This window comes from Acomys minous (genome assembly GCF_964271855.1).
Source record: "Acomys minous genome assembly, chromosome: 3".
NCBI classification, from domain to species: domain Eukaryota; kingdom Metazoa; phylum Chordata; class Mammalia; order Rodentia; family Muridae; genus Acomys; species Acomys minous.
In genome coordinates, this window is record NC_140485.1 from 351,857 (window position 1) to 373,210 (window position 21,354).

The 21,354-nt window shown below is 45.9% G+C and overlaps 1 protein-coding gene across 3 annotated transcripts in view; it reads right to left on the minus strand.

Moving 5' to 3' along the window:
- Positions 1-9,533, minus strand: part of SYNDIG1 (synapse differentiation inducing 1) — a 161,682-nt gene extending 152,149 nt beyond the window's left edge. The window contains exon 1 of one of the 3 annotated variants that reach the window (XM_084776124.1): positions 9,151-9,533. The gene's annotated coding sequence lies outside the window, so the exon portion shown is untranslated. Of the gene's footprint in view, positions 1-8,988; positions 9,105-9,150 lie in introns of those variants that run through there. The other 2 variants (XM_084776122.1, XM_084776123.1) reach the window with 2 other exon arrangements.
- Positions 9,534-21,354: the final 11,821 nt, after the last annotated feature.

Genomic DNA, 21,354 nt, shown 5'->3' on the forward strand with positions numbered 1-21,354 from the left:
GTCATGCCAAGTGATCAAGTGGAAAACAGTGGCCTCTCCAGAGTGTGCAGAGAGAACCAAGTAGACTCTCAGGCACATGCCACATCTCCCTTCCCCCTTTTTTCACTCCTCCCTTTCCCTCCTTGGTACTACCATCTGGCCAGGGAGAGACATCACTAGTAAAAATGACCTAAGAGTTGAAGCTGCTATTAGTTTTTCTGTACTCATAATGTGATGTAAAGAGGACACACAAGCTTTCTTTGGCCACTCCAATCAGAAATGCCTGTATTTCCTAAATCCATTAGCTCATCCAAAAGTCAAAAGAAATCACTCAAATGTCTTAAGAGACAGCCATCTGTCTCAGAAGTTGAACAAAAAGGCCAGTATCCCAGCCCAATACAAACCCTTGGGCCTGGAAGTTTAAAAAATGAGGCCAGGGCCTGGAGTAATGACTCAGTAGTTGAACACTGGCTGCTCAGCCAGAGGTCCTGAGTTCAATTCCCAGCAACTACATGGTGGCTCACAATCATCTACAATGTGATCCGATGCTTTATTCTGTCCTGCAGGCATACATGCAAAAAGAGTACTCATATAATAAATAAAGATCATTTTTTTCTTTTTCTTTTATTTAGTTTACATCCTGATTGTAGTCTCTTCTCTCATCTCCTCTGGGCCCTACCGTCCCTCCCTCATGCCTCCTACCTCCTCCCCTTTAAAAGGAAGAAAAAAAACCATGGAGTCTGGAATATCCTCAACCTTGCAATAGTGACAGTGACTGAGGCCCATCATGAGCCAGCACTCAGCTCCTCATTAGTTCCTGCAGGACTCTGCTCCTAGCAAGACGCCGGTTCAAGTGCTAATGTCCCCCAGAGCCCACAGTTCTCCCTAACCTATCCTTATGTCACCTGGATAGCCTAAATAATTGCCAGGACACTGTGTGGCTGAGAAAAAGGCCACTTGCTATGCACCCTATCAAGGCTCACTAGACCCCTGCCATGACACCACTCATTCATCCATCTTCTCCACACTAACACTTATTTCTTTTCCACTTCTTAGATGCTGCTGATCCCCAATTCCCTTCACACACATTTATGAGCACAGCGCACAGTTGCCTCAACCCTCACCCAGAAGACAGGCATATATCTCAGACAGAAGACAACGTCTAAAGAGGTGGGACTGACTTCTCTCTGGGGGCAATAGGGAGTCCTAGCAATAGTGGTCCTTGGTTTGAAGTGTCTGTCAGTGCTAAAGGTACCCTTTCGTTGTGCACAGGCAACTGAGAAGGTTAAGGCTATGGGGTCTAGGGCTGGATGCAGAACATTCTAACAGGGCAGTGCTGTGGGAAGGCCACTGGGGTAAATAGAAGACTCAAGATTGTGCATTTCAGTATATAAGGGGCCCTGATAGCTAAGAAAAGGTATATACTACCAGCTAAGGAATAAGCTGATTACCCTTAACCTGCTACTCACTCCTGGGTCCTGATGTTGGAGGGATGCGCATACCAGACACTGAAATACTATAAGCCTACCTGCCAGACAGTCTGTCCAAACCTGGGAGAGATGAGCCTTAAATTGTTTGCAGCTTATCTTAGGCAAGCCTCTGTAGGTCACTGCAATAGAGAACATGACAAGAAAAGGCAGGCAGGAGTGTCCTGGGCCAACTTACAGCTTATATCAAATACCCCAGGTAGCACTATAGATGTTTCTGGTTCCTCTGGGCCTCAGTATCCTAACTTCAGTATTCTAACTGGTGCCTGGAGACCATGCAGAATTCTGTTGGGGATGGGGCTAGGGCAAAGGGTCAGTGGATTGCAGAGGAGCCTTCTAATGGGGGAACAAACATAGCCAAGAAATAAGTTGGGAAGCAAGTACCAAAGTGGGAGCTTTCCTAGAAGGAGTTTTGAAGCCACAGAAAACCTGGACACTTGAAAACACACCTATTCTAACAAAGAAGAGAGTGTTTGAAGCTGGGTCATGGCCAAGCACAAATGGAAAGAGGTCATGGTGCTCCAGTCATGTTTGCACCAACATTTCCTATGCCCCTGGCCATGTAGGTAGGTGATGCACATCAAATGGGGCAGTTGTTGAAATGTGGGGTAAAGATAGGCTCAGTGACCCAGGACCCTGAAATATGCAGTTCTCAGAAAGGTACCTGGAAAATCAGCAAGAAGAAAGGGAGCTGCAGCATTCTACGTGTTCTGAGTCAACAAATACATTTCCTCCCTATGGATCTGGAATAAACTGCAGTACCGTTCTACACATCAGGGGCTCTTTTTTCAGAGCCAAGACACCAGTCAGTAGGGGCAGTCAGATCAGCGATGGCACCAGTGGGCATTATACAATACAACAGGCCCTGGACAAGGGACTCAAAGAAGGTGGCTGGGACCCAGGATGCTGTGGTTCTGAGGCCCTTGGCGGCAGCTGTACTGCAGGCCACGTAGCCCTTGCTGTCAGAGAAGGTGCTTCTGCGAACTCACATTCCCACATTTCCACATACGTAAACATGTACACACACAGAGGCAGGGTCAGGAGGCAAGTGAAAGGGAGAGAGTGAGCTCAGAAAGAATAAACCCTATTATTTCCCTGTACTTGAAATGAGCTTTAAATAAAACTCTATCTCTGTCAGGGAATTTAGGGAGCTAAATTATATCAAAGCAGTGCAATAACTGAACTGACTCCCCAAGGGTTGAGTAGGGGGTAGTCTGAACATTAATCAGCCACTTCCTGGTTCTGTGTAGGGGAGAAGGAAGAAATGGGGGTGGGGTAGATGCAAGGATGGATCAGATCCAGACAAATCAAAGCTGGGGTCCAGGCGGAACATGGCCTACAGAGCCTCACTGTAGTGACTTTGCATTCAGGGAGCTTTTCTGGGTTATGCAGAGCAGGTACACAGTTCTGAAGTCTGTCTAGGAATGTCTGAGCTGTAAGCTCCAGCCAGACTCTGCTGGATTCATCTCAGACAGGACACTGTTCTTCCACTATGTCTCACTTCTTCTCACTACCCTAAGCCCCCCCCACCAGTATCCCATGGTATGTACAACTAGTATAAACAGGGTCTCCTATGAACAGCACATATGGGAGACAGGCTGTAACTCAGATTTTTGGAAGTGATGGTGGATGCAGAAATGCCTGCATCTTACTAGATGCATGTTTAGACTCTGCAAGTCATTAAATGTGGGGCTGGTGCCAGTCTCTCATAGGATGAGCTGAGTATCCTAGAAATCTACTAAAGCTTAGTTATAAGCTCCCCTCTCTACATGGATATGCACTGGTCCCTATTATGTCCCAGAGTGGATCTTAGGACATAAACCCATGTATTTCAAACCTCTTACAGCTGAGAGTAACTACCTCCAGGTGAGGATCAAGCTCATAGGAATATGTCTAAATGCACATTATACCCACCATGGAAGAATAGGTTTATATAACATCCACTGCTTTAATTTCCTAAGGGAGAAGGCTGGATCCCAAATGTGTTGGAGGTGAGAACACTGCATCTTTCTTTCTGAAGTGTGTTTAAAGTTGAGGCAGTGAAATGTAACCTTAGTGGATCTAAGTGTCTGAAACATGTTTGTATTTTAGATATAAATACTTTTGGACCAAGAAAGAAGAATGGATGGAAAGAAGGAAGGAAGGAAGGAAGGAAGGAAGGAAGGAAGGAATAGAGACATGTCTTAATGGCATCCCAAGTAGATCAAGTGATAGATTCAAACACATCATAATTGTTCAAAATATGATTTTCAACAGCAATCCCATTCTAAGAGATGATCTTAGGCTCTATCTGAGTTTTCTTTCTCTGAGTCACATCCCCAAAATGCTTCATAATATAACTGAAACCCAGCTAGGAACTAAAAGCCAACAAAAGTATTCACATTAAACACACTTGAACTCCAGCAGCAAAATGCTTGTCTCTGTAGTCATACTAACTGTATTCTGTTACATTGTTTTCACGTGAAGTTCCAAAGTTGTCTCTGTGCTTTCTGCTTGTTTTGTGGTACTGGGGAGTGAACCTAGGCCTTGTGCACACTAGACAAGCATTCTACCACTGAGCTATATCCTCAGTTCATTTTAAATTTTTTTCATTTGAGGTGGGCTCTTGATAAGTTGTTACCCAGGCTGGTCATAAACATTTTATGTAGCCTAGGTGGATCTTGAGCTTCCAAGCCGCCTTCCTCAGCCTCCTGGGTAACTGGGGTTATAAGGGTGTACAGAACAGGCTTTTACTTTCGTCTCCCATGTGTGGGATATTTTCTATTTGTGGTTAATTGGTTCTAACTGTTCCAACCCAATGCTCATTTACTTGTTTTTCTTCAGTGCCCTATTTTACTTTATTTTTTAGTAATTTCATAGATCCTTTGTCAACTGGAGGTTTGAGGTGTTTTAGACTTTGTGACATACACAACATAAATCACCATATGTCCTATGTGGTGGCTGGCTTCCGTTAGTAATCTGCCTTTGATGTTTTATTTTATAATGTATCAGGAGTCTACTTTTAGTTACATGGCTCTATATTCAAATACCATTGCTCCAGTGGCTCTCCTCTGTGTTCCCTAAGAATCGCTAGCAGACAGGACTGTTGACATGTCTCACACATATTCCTACAGGAGAATTGGTCTGCCCTCATGAGATGTGTACACTGTTCTCCTGAGGCTCAGGCCAACCAGCAGTTTTAAGATGCTGATACAGGAAGGGCAGGCCCATTCTGTTTCTTTACCTAGCCAGTGACTACAAGAAGCACTCCCAAAGAAACATTAGTTAAGACTTGTGGTGGGGGTTGGAGAGATGGTTCAGAGGTTGAGAGCACTGGCTGTTCTTCCAGGGGTCCTGAGTTCGATTCCCAGCAACCACATCATGGCTCACTGTGAAGAATGTGGTTGAAAAGCAACAGAATCTCAGAAAAAGTTAAGAGATTTCTCTAGCTCAAAGCTCCATAGCAAAGCCCAGAGTTTGAAACATTGACCTTTTCACAGGTGCTCCTGAAAGTTCTGTGGGGAGAGAGTGACAACCAGGAGAGAGAAGACCCAGTCTTCCCTTTGTCCACAGCACACAATCTGGCTAGAAGAAACCATGGCCAGGGAACTGGGCTGCAGAGTGGTGCTCAATTGCTGAAGACTTTCTTTAAAACAGATTTGCAAACTCACAGCAATAATTTGAAACGTGCAAGAGTCTTGCACAGAGAATGTCAAACGATCACATCTAAAACCACCTGCTGATCTCCATCGTTGCAGCTCTGGGAGCATGGATAAGGGACTAGTCAGCCTGTGTTTGATGTTTTGAATATTTTCAACTTTTTGACATTGTGCCTCTATGTCCCCAGTTTTATGCTTTAGATAAGATGGTAAGATAATAAGGTGCCAGGCATCAGATTATATGAGTTTATTAAATGATCATGGGGGAGGGAGGAACGGAGGAAGGGGTACCCCAGAGAGACAGAGACAGAGACAGAGACAGAGGAAGAGAGAAAGAGGTAGAGGGAAAAGGGAGTGAGGGGGTAAGAGAGAGAGGGGCAAGGTAGATCTGTCCTTTTATATTCAGGGCAGGGCCACGGCCCCATGGCAGGTAGGCAATGACATCACAGGTAGGCAGACTGAAGCAGGATTCTAACACCCAGTGCAGTGAAACTAGGTCACAAGCTGTGTCCCTCAAAACATCTCACATGAGCACATGTTTCTGCAAAACAGCCCCTGGTAACATTCCAATGTAATCTGATTTGCTCCTACCAGCTGATGCTGATAAGTAGACACCCTATCCTTCCATCTCATCCTGTTTCTAAAAATGTGGTACCTGTTCTAACCACAGGTAGCAACACTCTGCCAGTTTATGCCATCCTTGGGGATCTGCATTCTCCACAGGCAGGGGAACATGAGAGGGGCAAATTAAGTTGCAGTGGCCTGTACTGGCATAAAACAAAAATACCAAAGTTTTATCTGAGAGGACATGATAAAAGTGCTCACATAACCCCTCCCAAAAAGTGCACACATACATGACAGTTGTTCAGTTAACAGAATGTTAACTAAGAATCCCTTTGTATAGTGCTCTTCACAAAGGTATTTCAAAGTCTACCAAACTCCAGAAACACCACTGACATTTTTTGGAACAGCTTTTATGTCACAGAAGCTTCAGAGGTGTACTGAGGGACTCTGCTAACTCTTCTAGCCTTCTCTGGTGTGCACTGCACCTCTCGTTAGTACTAAAACTACAATGGGAACCAAAGTGCAGCAGGCATGACACCTCCTCTGAGGGACCAGTAAGTGTGACAGCAATGACCACCCAAGGCTTCCTTATGTACCCCTGGAACATTCAGCACTCAGAGAGCCTTGCAACTGCAACAGCAGAGATGATGTCTCTGGGAGAAACCTTACATAAGCAAATGCTTCCTGGCAAAGAAGACTCACTTGGGGAGGCTAATATGAAGGACAAATTAAGTCCATTGCAGCCCTTCCATGTCACTACTAAATGTGGAAGAAATTAATTGTTTATAAGTTACAAACTAAGTTTTAAAGTTTTTACCATTAAAAAAAATTATTTTGTTGTTCCTGCAGCCAACAAAAATCTTCTTCATATCCACCCCCCCCCCCCGCCCCAGGTTTAAAAGCTGTTTTTCCTCATTAATTTAATTCATCTTTTCTCTTGTAATGCCCTTGCATTTTCCTCCAGGAAAAGTGACAAGCTGTCTTTTTGTTTGTTTGTTTTTGCTGTTGTTGATTTGCTCTAAGACATAAATGGGCAGAGGAATGTCTTCCCTCGTATTTGAACATCACCTGTGTTTTACTGGGATTACTAGGAATAGTCATATTTCGGAAGTAGAATGTAGCTCAGTGGTATAGCCATGAGTAGCATTTGTAGTGAGGCCCTGGGATCAAATGCAGCTCAAAAACAAAGCATACAACAGTTATTTGTGACAACCAGCCCAATTTGCAATGAATTACTATTGTCCTCAGAGACAGGGCCATATACAGACAGGTAAAGTCAGCTAGAAATGCATTTTTTCTTTTGAAAGTTATAACTAATATGAAACATATACGAAAACCCCATATGTAAACATATTACTTTGCTAGCTCATTTTAAAAATAAAATTTAAAAGGAATGTAATTTATTATTTTTAATAAATGTGGTTTACTGGATACTGTATATGCATTTATAATTGTAAGGACACAAAGTGATGCTATGATCTATCTGTATGATATGGAATAACTTAATCAAGCTAATTAGCATACTCCTCCCCTCTAACATTCCTTTTGGGGAATGGGTTTTGAAGTGTTTCTTCAAGCAAGGCCTCCGGAACTCTAACAAACAAGGAGAGGAAGCCAGAGGCATTTCTCTACCTTTCTATACCACTGAAAATTTCTGTAACAGAAAAGTCTGAAATGCTTCCCCACACCCTCTGCCTGGTGCCGCAGTACTCTCTCTTACTGGAAAGGGCTAGCTAATTTAGGACCAATCCTCTCTGCTGGGGAAGACAATGGGGGCAGGGCGAGAAGAGCACCTGAGCAGTGATGGAGGCAAGTTTGCCCTAGCAAAGGCCCCCAGTGTGTTTGTAGGCTCGAGGAAAGGAAGCAAAAAGGAAAAGTGCTTCCTCACACATCCACAGGCCCCGCACCTGTGGTCTAAAACTTTAAAAGGACAGCCAAAGGCATATGCAACTCTTCTGAAAATATTCCGCTCAGTTTCTTGCTCCCCTCCTCCAAACTGACACCGGACTGCAGATGTTTCCTTGGGGACTCCCTTTCTCCTCTTTGAAGCCACTCCATGCACGCACCCCCTGCTGCTCCAGCAATGACACCTTGACAAGGAAAAGTTGGTTGGCTCTGAGGTATGTTAGGAGGCTGTCACCCCCTCCTGAGCTGCAGGTCTGTCTGCGTAGCTTGCAGCCTCTGGGTTAGGGCTCTGACCAAAATCTATGGTCTGCAGAAGAGGATCCGATCCCACAGGCGCATGTCCCACTGCTTGATTCTTTTTCTGTTTAGAAAAAGAAGCCCCTCGGTATTGGTCCGCCCGCCCCATCCCCCTAATAGCTAAGCTGGGACCACCATTTGCTGCACCAAAAACCTGGTGCGAGTATGGAAGGTGCAGGCAACCCAGTTCTTGCCCGCAGCGCAGAGGCGCCACCACCACATCTAACACCGCAGGAGTGCGGTGCGCACCTTAAGTCTGAGGTACCGCGTGCCTGAGCTTCTGCTACCAGAAGACCCCACAGATGAATAGTACCAGAAGACCCTTCTTGTTGTCCTTTAGTAAAGCCAAGTGGTCCCTCAGCTACGTCCCCAAAGCTCAATTGAGGTTCCCACACTACACAGCAAGAGTCCAACAGAACAGGCAAATGCCCAAAGCCCTTTCTTAAGTGTCCAAGTTCATGGATGACCCACTCTTTCTCCAGTGTTCACAGGGAGAGCGCGAATAAAGTGTGGAACAAAATTAGAATCTGAACCCTGTTAGCTCATCTGCTTGCTCCCATCTTGGCGCCAGGACTGGCGGCTCCGAGGCTGCAGCCTGTCGCGCTGCCAGGGGCCGGACAGACAGCTCATGAAACCAGGTCTAGTCATGGCTGGAGGTGAAGGGCTCTAGAAGTCCAGTCCTCCGCCCAGGTAGTCCATTGTGCCCCCCCACTTCATCCAGGTGTTCCTGAACTCTACACTCCCTTTCCTTCTCTCTGCCCCATGTGGACTCACTTAGTGCCAGCTCCAAAGGTGCCTTGCTCACTAATCCCTGTTGGACTCCGCTAGGTCGCTACAGGGATTGGTCCGAATCACCACAGGCTGGTGTTCCTGTACCCTGGTCTGGCCCCTGGCAGCCTGGTTCCGCCACACTCAGGACAGACTCACTAGCTCTAACCGACGTCGCACAGCAGCCACTTCACGCCGCCTGGGCACCCAAGGTGGCGAGGCGCCAAGTTGCAGCTCGGGCCGATAGTGCCAGTTCCTGTCCTCTGCATCTTCCCCGCCAGGCGCCATCTCCCCTCTCACGGGGCGACGCTGTCTCCCTGGTCCGGCCACTGCGACCCTCCAGGACTTACCGCGGCCGGCACTCCGCCACCGCCGCCTAGTCTGTGCGCTGCGAGGCGGAGCAGGACACCCGCCTGCGCCAGGGCATCCTTCCCTGCCCGCCGCCCGCTCGCCGCCCCCGCCCACTCCGCGGTCCCAGGTCCTCCCCAGTCGCTCTGGCGCTCGGGACTTACCTCCTGGACAAGGTGACCCGGGTGGTGCGGCCAGTCTGCCGCCCGCGCGTCTCGGGAGCGGACGAGCGTGCGGGGCGCGGGGCGGTGCGGAGCCCGCCTCTGCCCCTGGGCTCGTGGCTCTCCGCCTCTGCCCTCCCCTGCGCGCCGCTTCCCCCGCCGCTCCCCTCACTGGAAAGCTGCCAGAGCCCGGGGCTGCCCCGCGCTCCCAGTTCCCGAGCGGCGGACGCCGGGCAGCGGCGCCGCCCTAGCCAAGCCTGGTCCTCTTAGCCCCAGGGAGCACAAAGGCGCAGGCTGAACCTGGGGTGACCCGGGGTGCGCCGCCCACTCTACTGGTTTCTCGGAGCCCGGCGACTTGTGTGCTGGAGGCGGCCGCGCGCCCTGGGGGGAAGGTGGTTGTGAGGAAGAGGAGGGGGAGAGGGAACAGCGGCGGGCGAAGGTGGCCACCAACTTTGCCCTAGGCCAGCTGTGCCCTAGCCAGTGGTAGCGGCTGGCGGGTGGCCGGGCTGGCCTCTGGAAACGGTAGGGCGACAGAGGTTGGGGGAGGGGGGCTGCCACTGGGGACTAGGAGGACAGGAATTAGCTGCCGAATGTGAAAACGATGGCTTCCCTCGGTCCTAAAAGGCCTCCCCAGGCTCCAGGTCGACTTGAGGTTCACACTGTAGGTCCAGAGAAAGCCCAAGTCCTGACCAGTAGAAAGAGGACCAAAGACCGAGGTGGGTCAAAACCAGTACTCTGAGACTTGGCCTGAAGCCTGGCCCCACACCGGTGTAGGTGCACTGCGGGTGGCCCCACAGTATTTGCCACTGGAAGGAAACTGGGGCGGGGCAGAATGGAGTCGATGGGAGCCCTAGGAGAGCCACCTAGGAAGACAAACTACATTTCAAACGTTGGGGGAACCAAGCGTGAGTGGGTGTGTTTTCATTATAGATTTCACAGAGAAGGAACTAGAAGATTTGCCAAAAAAGAATCAAAAGTTGTCTTGTCTGTGCGACCCCGTTTCAACAGGGAAGATTTTCTATTGCTTTAGCTCTGCCAAACCTAGATTTTTGTCCTGGGGGAGTCGACACTGCTAATCCACTAGTGGTTCCTTGGTTCTATAGCTGTCTTAGCCTTCCCCTTCAAAGGCAAGTTTTTACCCTAGAGACTGCGGCATCTAATGAAATAGGGTTTCCACCCCCAGAGTTGGAGGTGATTGGAGGTGGTACAGGTCCTCCCTAAGAGCCTTCTGCAGCACTTAGCTTCCACAGACCCTTAGCAGAACATAGAGAATAATCAAATTAAAGTGACACAGGAAGGAGGCAGAGCTGATAAATGGGGTCAGGTGTGTTCACAAGCTCCTTGCTTGGGCCCATGTGAAGGTCTTCATTACAACTAAACATCACACCTAGTCCCAACTCCGCAGCAGTTAGGCACCTGGATTTCTTCCTTTTTAAAAAATATATTTTATTAATTTAATCATATTACATCTCAACTGTTATCACATCCCTTGTATCCTCCCATTCCTCCCTCCCCTCCCCTATGACTGTGAATGAGAGGGACCTCTTCCACCTGTATATGCTCATAGGGTATCAAGTCTCTTTGGCTTTCTATAGCTTGTTTCTCTGAGCTTCAGGCAGGGCTGATACCTGGGACAAGCTTAAAAGGACACTTAGTGTCTCCCATTTAGCAGCTCTTAAATTGAGGGAAAATGTCAGCCTTACATCTCGAACGAAGGTATGGACTCTGATTCCTACAAAAACCATTCTCTACTCTCCTCTGAACTGCTAGGCTGAGCATATATTTATTGTTAGACCGCTGTGGGATGCAGACTCAACACTGCTGTTTGTCAGTTGAAGAAACGGAGACTAGAAAGGCAGGGAGACCCTTGGCTCCCAGACTTCAGGTGTCACCTCTATGTCTAAGGCAGTGCTTTCTTGGTAGCCAGCCTTTATGTTGCCTTTAGAGGTACATTTGCCGTTTCCAGGGCTTCTGCCTACTTTACATCGCTAGAATTTTGAAGTGGGTTTTCCTTGATATAGCAGGGAGGTAACTTGTAGAATGTGGGGTTAAGCCTGACCACAGGTTCCCTACTGGCTCTGTATTCCTCCAAACAGAGCAGTGGCCTCCAGGATTGAGTCCCTGGGACCCTTCTCCATGTGTGAAAGTTTCCCAGTGGATGATTTAGTGCGCCTTTCCAGGGCATATGAGCACAGAAATGTGTCCACAGAGAGCTTTATCTAGCCTTTCAGTGGCTGGATAGGTAGGTGGTAGTTAGGTAGGTAGACAGAAGATAGATGATAGATAGATAGATAGATAGATAGATAGATAGATAGATAGATAGATGATAGATAGATATAGAGAGACTGACACATACATAGATGGAGTGTGTGTGTGTGTGTGTGTGTGTGTGTGTGTGTGTGTGTGTGTTTGGGTTTCTGAGAACACTTCTAAGGCTTTAATTTCCTTTATCTGCCTTATCTACTTTTCCATTTAATATTTTACTTTCTAGTAGTGGAGTGGATGTCCACCTTTCTATTAAAGGGTGGCCTCATAAAGTGGTTATATTTTAAACTTAAGACAACTCTTTGCCTGGGTACTCCCAAAGTCTTGAGCAAATATTTAGAGATAAATAGTTATTGAAAAATAAACCCACACTGGATTATGGTGTCAAGTGTGGAAGTCAGAGTAAGAGTGGTAGAGCACTTTTCTAGGATGTATAAGGTTCAATCCCCAATACCACAAAACAAACAACAACAAAAGACATTTAATGAAAAAAAAAAAAGAATAGCCTGAATAAATTCACATACTATGTTAGTTGTCTTAACTAATTATAACTTTAATTATCCCGTGCCATTCACTTAGCTTCCAGATCCCAAACAGCTGCTGTCTTTTCTTGACAACACCCTCATCACCACTCACTTGCACAGACATTGATGCACAGATTCAAATACAGCTATGCAATCCAAATGGGCCTTTTATCTTGTTTCAAAAGAAACCTACATTTCTTTGTCAGGAATCCAATGTTAACAGGGATATCATCTGTTCCTGGCAGGTGCTAAAATACCTCAGTTGATCTGGAATATTAGTACACACGTGGGGCAGTTTGTCGTACATGCAAAGCCCTAACTGTTGTTCAGAATGTGATCATGGCTATTTTGCTATAATATAATAGTGAAATACAAGGTTTTCAAAAGAAAGTCAGAGACGAGCTGTCACATATCAGGCTTCAACAGGACACCATAGAAATCGCTAATCTCCAGGAAATTGGCTAACCTTCTCAACAATGCTTATCTCTTAGAGGAGATTACAAAATTCTCAGAGCTTGGAGAGGTGAGTGGGGCCAGTTCCTATGTTGTGAGGAACTGTCAGTCAGGTGCTGAACAAGCTGTCAAGCCTCTGGATAGCAGAGATAGGGGGCATGATAAGGAAAACACAGATTTAAGAGTCTTGTTACAGCTGTTGTTTAGATAGAAACCATTTTTAAGTGTGTATTCAACTAAAAAGCTTTAGCCTTTAGGGTTATAAAAAGTATCAGGATGTTTATGCCATGTGTTTATGTGTCAATAGCACTCATTCAGAAAACATCTTAAATCATAGGTAGAAAGGCTTAGCCTCCTCATGTTGATCAAAATGCCAAAGGAAATTGTACCCAATTCTAAAGTTATGCCCTAACTAGGGTTTTGTTCATTTTTCCTTCTTACTCCAAGATCTGTTAGTAAGTTGTTTGTCTTGAGTTTAGGAGACTCAAGAATCAAAAAGATGGGCTGTCTGGTTAAAGGTAAATCCTATTAACTTCAAGGGTAGAAAGATAGCCTTTCTAGTAACTGATAAATTACATTAATAAATCACATTAATAAACATGGGTGGCCAACAACTACAGAGGACATGAATTTCCAAGGGAAATTCCAAACACCAAGGGAAAAATTCTACCTCTTAGATGATGGTGACATGACTTTGGAACAGGAATGTCAGATGGTAGTTGGATGGGGCAGTCACCTAACCAAACTCCCAATGTCCCTGTTTTAGGAGCCAATTACAGAAGAGCTAGGTCTTGCGTGTGGTCATCTCCAGGTTCAGTGTCATGATGGCCCAGGGTTTTCAGAGCTCACTAGCATCAGGACTAACACAGCAGGAGAGGGAAGCTAGCTCCTCTGCAAGTGCCTTTCAGGCCCATATCACTGGGCCTCACTGAAACAGAGCTAGTTGCTCAGCCCAGATCATCAGTGGAAGTAATGGCCTTCACCTTATGGTAAAGTCACAAATGACACATTAACTTTGGAAATAGCATATTTTGCAGTGGGTTTTGTTTTGCAGGAATAAGATGAGTTCTATTGCCCCTTGCCCCTTCAGTACTGAGAAGTGAATCTCAGACCTCGAGCACTGTAGTTGCATACTCTACCACTGAGTTATATCCCCAACCCTCTTTTCATTTTTGAAAGAAGATCTCAGTATATAGCCCAGGTTGGCTTAGAACTCTCTATGTAGTGCAGGCTATCTTTAACTTGTACTCTTCCTGCCTCAACATTCTAAATATCTGATCTTACAGACCAGACTCAACATATTCCAGATCCATGTTAAATGGTATTTTGCTTGTCTATTATAGAATTTCACTCTATAGCTCAGGCTGGCTTTAAACTCTCTGAGATTCTCCTGCCTTGGCCTCCCAAGTGCTGAGGCTGGAGGTATAAATCCCACACCCAAGTCTTCATTGACTCTTACTCTGAGCTCTGTGGGGGCTCCAAGGATGACCTCAGAGAATTAAGAAGTTATAAGCAAAGGTGCAATAGCTCGCCTCCACCATCCGCATCTAACTTGGACTTAGGAGGCAAGAAAATCTGAGCCTGAAGTAAATGCCTGCCACTTTCTGTCACCCTGTCCTGACTGGCAAAGCCTGGCTTCCTCATATCTAAATACGCATGATTATTATGATATCAGCTGCCTGTCATAGGAGCGAAGTGTTCAGAGCACTCATTGTGTTTTCATGAGCAGAGCTGACTGGTTACTGTTCTTAAAGACAACAGCATGACAGGTTGCAGCATCTTTATTCAAGGAAGCAAAAGGAAGTGGTACCTTCTGTATCTTTGGCACAAAGCCTTACTGAATCTTGATGTTGTCAGAGTATGAGAAGCCCAAAGCCTTTGGAAGGGGCCTGACAGTCTTCCATCTTTGGTCTTCCTTTTTCAAGGAGTCAATTTAGGTGCTTACAGCTACTCTTGGCCTATTCCTTATGCCTGTGCCCAGCTGTGTTGCCCTTTGCTGTCAGTGGCCTGGTCCTGCCAGTGCCTGCAATGTTGCTCTCACTCTGGAGACCATGGTAACTTTTCTTATGAGAGCACAGAGACCTATGATCTGTTCTACTCCGATCTAGACATTTTCCCCTTGGGGTGTGGGAGGAAAATGTAATATAGAACCTCACATAGCCCAGGCTGGATTTGAGCCCCCAATCCTCCTGCCTCTATCTCTCTTGCTATTTCACCATAGCTCACCTAGAACTTACTAGCCCAAACTGAACTTGAACTTGTGTTGATCCTCCTGCCTCTAATTTTCCCTGTGCTGGAATTACAGTCATTCATCCTTACAAACAACCACAGCTCTAGCCCTTTAAATCTAGAGCACAAGAGACAGACAGCCTGGCATATATATGCTGGTGTTGGAAAGACCATACAGGTTCCCAAGGCAGGCAGGCAGAGCTACATTAAACTCCAGCTCATCCACCACTCAGCAATCTCCTCATGTAAAAATATCAGCTCCTACATCTGTAGAGTGGTCATCATGACACTGACAGTGATGACCAGGTACCTTGCTGCAGCAAGCATGCAGAATACAGAGTTGTGGTTTTCCTAGGATCAAGGCTCAGTTGTCTTGACAAAGATAGACTTCAAAGGCCTCTCTCTTCTCTCAAGACCTGGCTGGAGGCCCAGTCATAGACTTTGCTACCATTCTGCTTGATGTTTTTATCCCATCCACTACTTGGATGGTTTCCTTAGTCCAGCTCACAGCTTTACACATCTTGATTGGATAAGCTTTGTTACCTCTCAGTAAAGCAGATATGTGACAGTATGTAAGAGATGATGTCTGGCCTGGTCTATTTTCCTAAGTTGCAGAGTGTAGGTGGGTCATTTATTTGGGGAATAATTCCAAGAAGTGAGAGGCCATCGGGTGGTCAAGAGGAGCATGCATGGAAGAATACCTAAGCAAATAACCTTCACATTTAACAGCCAGTTCTCCAGGCAGGGGAATTTCCCTGAACAAAGAGAGTGTTCCTTGGAATCATCCTGCCAGAGGATGTGCAGGAATTGTGTCTCCTTACTTTTGTTCCTGGAGTGGAAGAGGTGTTAAACATCTACACTTTTTCTTTTATGTGCATGCATGTATGGTTTGCACATATGTATATGCATGTTTGCATGTAAGGGGCACACACGTTGATATGTGTGGTTGACAATGGGTATCTGCTTTAACTTCTTTACTGAAGCAAGGTTTCAACTCTATGGCTAGTCTGGGCTAGCCATCTTGCTCCACAGAGCTCCTGTCTCTGCTTTCTGAGTACCAGAATTATAAGTGTGCTACCACATACTGGGAGTTGCTATGGGTTCTAGGGACCCAAATATGGGTCCTTGTGATTGCAAAGCAAGTGCTTTAACCACTGAGCTATCTTCCCAGCCCAACAGCTACTTTCATGAGCAAGGCCTTGAGTATGTCAAGAGCTGCTCTCTGTCAGAAGAAATGTGTAAGAAGAAGTCAGAATATTTGTCAGTGTGGAATGCCTCTATCCAGCCTCATATGCTAATTACAGGCACTCTTGACCTGGGGTGTGGCTCAGTATATAGTGTCCTCACCTAGCATATGGGAAACATTGCATCTCTATCCTTGGTACTCACCACCACAACTTGCATTCTGCTCCCCAGGCCTTAGGTGTCCACTTGATCTTACATTAGAGAGGTCTTCTGTAATTTGACTGGGCCTCAACGCTACTCAAAATGCCTGTAGGTTACATCAGATAAACATGAGAGGGGAAAGTTTGATTTTCTCTGCCCATTGGGGTAGATTCTGGAACTTTGCCAGCAAACAATCTTTCATGTGCCAAACAGTTGTAAAAAAAAAAAAACAAAGAGCCAAGTTTAAGGCCTGCACCATGATGAATTGGAGCCTGTAGCTCTGTGCATGGTCTTTCAGCTTTCATGTTCCCTGCAGCTATCCTCCTTTCACCCCACCTTGCGCATTCACTTCACTTCACTTTCCTAGATAACCACTTGACCTGCAAGCGGGTCAGCCTGCGCACTCTCCAGAATTTTCTGGCTACCACAGGTAACAAATGGAGACTCTGGCCCCCAGGCATCTCTGTGGCTGGTCTCCACATATCCCAGACATCTACCTGATTAACCTGGGTGAATGACTTACTTTTGGATATATAGTTAATAATTTCCATGGTCCAGCTGATTACTCTATAAATCATACAAACTATAATGACAGAAGGCAGTATCCTTTTCATCAGTATCTTTTTTTAAATGTTTAGTTTTCCTGAAAGCTGGAAATTGTGACTGCTCCTGGGAATTTTGGAGAGGAGGAGAAGAAAGGAGGAGAAGAGAAAAAGGAAAAGAAGGGGATAAAAGAAAAGAGCTTATTTTAGAAAACCTTGCTACCAGGATGAGGCATGTTCCCCTTTGACTTCGCTTACTGTGATAAATACCATCACCAAAATCAACTTAAGGAAGATAAAGGGTTTCTTGGCTTTTACCTTTGGTCACAGTTCATCACTGAGGGAAATCAGGGCAGAAACAGAAGCAGGAATCTGGAGGCAGAATCTGAAACACAGACTATGGAAATGAAAATACTACTCAGAGGCTTGCTCCCTCTGGCTCATGCTCAGATTTTTTTTTTTGCTTTTGTTTTTTGTTTTTGTTTTGTTTTATTTTCAAGACAGGGCTTCGCTGTGTAACCTTGGCTGTCCTGGACTCACTTTGTAGACCAGGCTAGCCTTGAACTCACAGTGATTCAACTGCCTCTGCCTCCCGAGTGCTGGGATTAAAGACCTGTGCCGCCACACCCAGCTTGTTTTTGTTTTTACATAGACCAGAAGCAACTGCACACAGTGGGTGAGTCCTCCCACATCAACCAAAAATCAAAACACCTCCCCCAGATATGGCCACAGGCCAGTCTGATCTGAACAATCCTTCAATTGCCACCCACCCCCTTCCCAGGTAACTCTTGGTGTGTCAATTGATGATTAAAAACTAACAAGGACAGGCTGGGAGGCCAAAATTGGAAGTGTGGGATCAAAAACATTAACCTCAAAAAATTAGGTACAGACATCCACCTCAATCCATGCTCCACAGTGGACAGAGCCCTCTGCCTCCTCACTAAAATGAGATGTGACCATGTTTTTCTCATCCAAAAGGAGCCCACACACTGCCACTGCAGCAGGTCTGATGTGAGTCGCTGAGGATTCTGGAAACACTGCTGGTGTAGAACTAACCACTTAAACGTGTCATTATTTATTAGTGTGATTTTCTGGCAGTTTCTAAAAGGCCCAAGAATTTGTTTTAGGCTCAAGAAAAATATATTTCTTGCTGCATTTGCTTTTTTTCCCCCTCTGCAAAAAAGAGAAAGTTCTATTGCAAAAATAACCTTCTGTGCTCTTGGAGGATGTGGAGCTGGAGGGAAAACAGAAGGGTAAGCGGTTTCCTTTCTGAGATTCTGTTTGTCTCTTGCTTTCTAAGGGGAGAATGACTCCTAGACAAAGGAACTCAGACAGGTGCCTGCACTGAGCTGCATCCTCTCTATACACGCCCCCCCCCGACCCCCCACCCCCCGGCCCCAAGCCCCCAGCTGCTCCTCCACTTATGCGGAGCATTCTAGGCTTGCAAGAGTCTGGCTGTGCACCACCAGGCCTTGGCTCAAGGGTGTGACTTGCCAGGTACTCTCATGAGAATCACCTCCTACAGTAGGTTCCACACGCCTAGGCCAGTGGGACCTCTCCAGTTTGCAATACAGGGTAAATATGCTGTGGCTAGGAGGGCCCCTTTGGCTCAGTGAGCACTTGAAGTTTCGCCAGCTAAGGAGCTGGATTGTCAGCAGAACTGAATCTCCTCCCACCACAGCCATGGAAGGAGGAGCAAAACATAATGATCTAGGAAGAATGGAAAAGCTGAAAAGCTGGCTCAGTGAGGAAGAGTGCTTACAGTGAACAAAGGAGGGCCTGAGCTCAAATCCTCAGCACCTGTGTAAAAAGCCAGCATGACTGCGTGTGCCTATGACCCCTCATTAAGCAGGATGGCAGATCCTGGGAGTTTAATGGCTGTCTAGCCTGTCCCCAAAAGAGCTTTAAAAAAGTTCAGTGAGAGACCTAGTCTCAAAAAAAAAAAAGTAATCTAAAGCACCAGACATATGAATTCCTACATAAAACACACATGCAGGCATGCACGTGCACACACACACACACACACACACACACACACACACACACACACACACACACAGGAAAAGCTTCGATGTCCTCATGATAAAGCAATACTCTGAGGCTGTATCAGCCTGCACACTTTCCCCTGGCACAACAGAAGCCTTCTATTGGGGTCTCCTGCTGAGCAGGTGGAGAGGAGGGACGGGTGAGTCCTGAAGATGTAGCTCTGCCCACAAGCAGAACCATCAGAGGCTGTAGCCTGCTGACTGCTGGAAGGAAAGATGCAAGGGTCCCAGTTGTGCAGGAAGGAAGGAGTGGTCGAGACAACTGGATGTAGAAGGATGAAGGGAGCTCCGGCCTAAGGAGGGGCACACAGGGGAGCGGAAGATGGTGACAACGTTTTTATTGGCTATCTTGGTAGATTCCCACTCCTCCAACTTGACACAAGCCAGGGCCATTTGTGAAGAGGGTACCTTAATTGAGAAACCATCATATTGGTTGGTAGGCGTGTCTGTGGAGCATTAGCCTAATTAACGGTTGGCATGGAAGGACCCAGCCACTATGGTGCCTGGGCAGGTGGTTGTGAAAAAGCAAGAGCTGAGCTTGTCATGCAGAACAAAGCAGCAGGCAGCATTCCTCTTTGTCCTCTGCCTAGGTTTCTTCCTTTAGCTTCCTTCTTAAACCCAGGCCCTGACTTCCCTCAAAGACCACTGTCACACAGACATGTGAGCCTAGTAAATCCCTTCCTCTCCAGGTTGCTTTTGGTCAATATTTTATCACAGGAATTGAAAGCAAAACAGAACATGGGTCAGCTTGTTTTTGTAGGTGTTTAAGTCAGAAAAAGCATAAAGAACTAGAGTATAGAATGTATAAAAGGAGATCTGAGTTCTCTGGTGGAATTTTGGGGGTCACTTATGCCGACTATTGTATCATCTGCAAATAGCGATGCGTTGACTTCCTCATTTCCTATGTATGTCCCCTTGATCTCATTTTATTGCTCCAGCTAGAACTTCAAGTACTATGTTGAAGAAATATGGAGAGAGTGGGCAGCCTTGTCTAGTCCCTAATTTTTGTGGAATTTGAGTTTCTTTCCATTTAATTTGATGTTGGCTATTGGCTTGTTGTATATAGCTTTTATTGTGTTTAGGTATGGGCCTTGTTTCCCTGATCTCTCCAAGACTTTAAACATGAATGGGTGTTGGATTTTGTCAAATGCTTTTTCAGCATCTAAGGAGATGATCATATGTTTTTTTCTTTCAGTTTGTTTATATGGTGGATTACATTGATAGATTTCCATATGTTGAGCCATCCCTGCATGCCTAGGATGAAGCCTATTTGGTCATGGTGAATGATATTTTTATGTGTTTTTAGAATTGATTTGCAAGTATTTTATTGTGTATTTTTGCATCAATGTTCACAAGAGAAATTAATCTGAAATTCTCTTTCTTTGTTGCGTCTTTGTGTGGTTTAGATATGAAGATGATTGTGGCCTCAAAAACACATAAAAAATTTAAAAAAAAAAAGGAGATTGGATAGGCTATGGTAATCTGAGTACAAGAGATCTCATGTCAGGCTTAAGGGGGTTGGTCCTCCTTCTAGACCATTAGTAATTTTCAGTGAAATAATTACAGAATCAGATCTGTTTGTGAATGCCTAAGTAAATTTCCACAAACAGCATAGAAAGTTGAGCCACGGAAAGGATTCTTGTGGCAGCTTCAAAATGGCCACATGCTTTCTACAGTGTGTTTGCATGCAAAACATCTAAAATCAGTGACTTGGCTGCAGTTCCAGTTCTATCTGGACTCTCAAGCAGGGCAACTTTCAGGATAATGCCCCCCGGCCACAGGCAAATCTCCAGCATGACCTTGTTTCTGTCTTAACACCCTGGTTGTATGGAATCCTCCCCAGGACCTACCCCATGCTGATCTCTTTATGGGTGCAGCCATCTTCTGCTTGGAGCCTCTGACACAACTCAAAATTGATCAAGTAAGCACTGTAATGGTGGGATCACAGGAAGTAGAAAGTCCTCTTTCTGGGGTGTTTGTGTTCTGAGCCAAGCCTTGAGACAAAAAAGTCAAAAAGGTTTTTTTGTTGGCTTGTTTGTTTGTTTTAAAGTTTATACACTTACATTAAGCTGAAGTTAATTATCACTGAAGAGCAAAGACATTTATATAAATTTAGCACAGCCTACATACAGCATTGATATATTTGCAATGGTGTAAGTCAAGTCCAAAGCTTTCCTTTCTGCCTGTGCCCTCCTCTGCTGCCTCCGAGGCACCTTAGGCCCCATATATTTCATTCTTGGCACATGCTGTATACACATATCAAGCTTCTAATTCTTTAATAATCTACCTTTTCTATGTTTTGTATGTGTACCATGTGTGTGTGTGTGTGCGCGTGCAGGAGCATGCACATGTGTACATGCTTGTGGAAGACAGAGGACAGCATCAGGTGCCAGTCTTAAGATGCTAGTCCATTTTTCCCTTCCCCCTCCCAATACCACTTCCCCTCCCCCCACCCCCCCCGCTCCCGCCCGCTTCTCTCCCTGCTGGCCAGTAACTGGCCAGGCTAGGCTGTCTGGCCAGTAAGCCCCAAAGATCTGCTTGCTTTTCTCACTCATCCTTAAGCCAGTACTGAGATTTGAAGCACATTCTTTTGGACTTGACTTCTTTAGGTGGGTTGCAGGGCTTAAAGTCAGGTTCTTCCTTGCACTTCTGAGATAAGCCCTTCATCAGCTGGGCCATGTCCTCAGACTGCCAGAGGAAAAGTATTTCTCTCTCTGTCTGTCTCTCTCTTTATCTCTCTGTCACTGTGCTACTCTCTCTCTC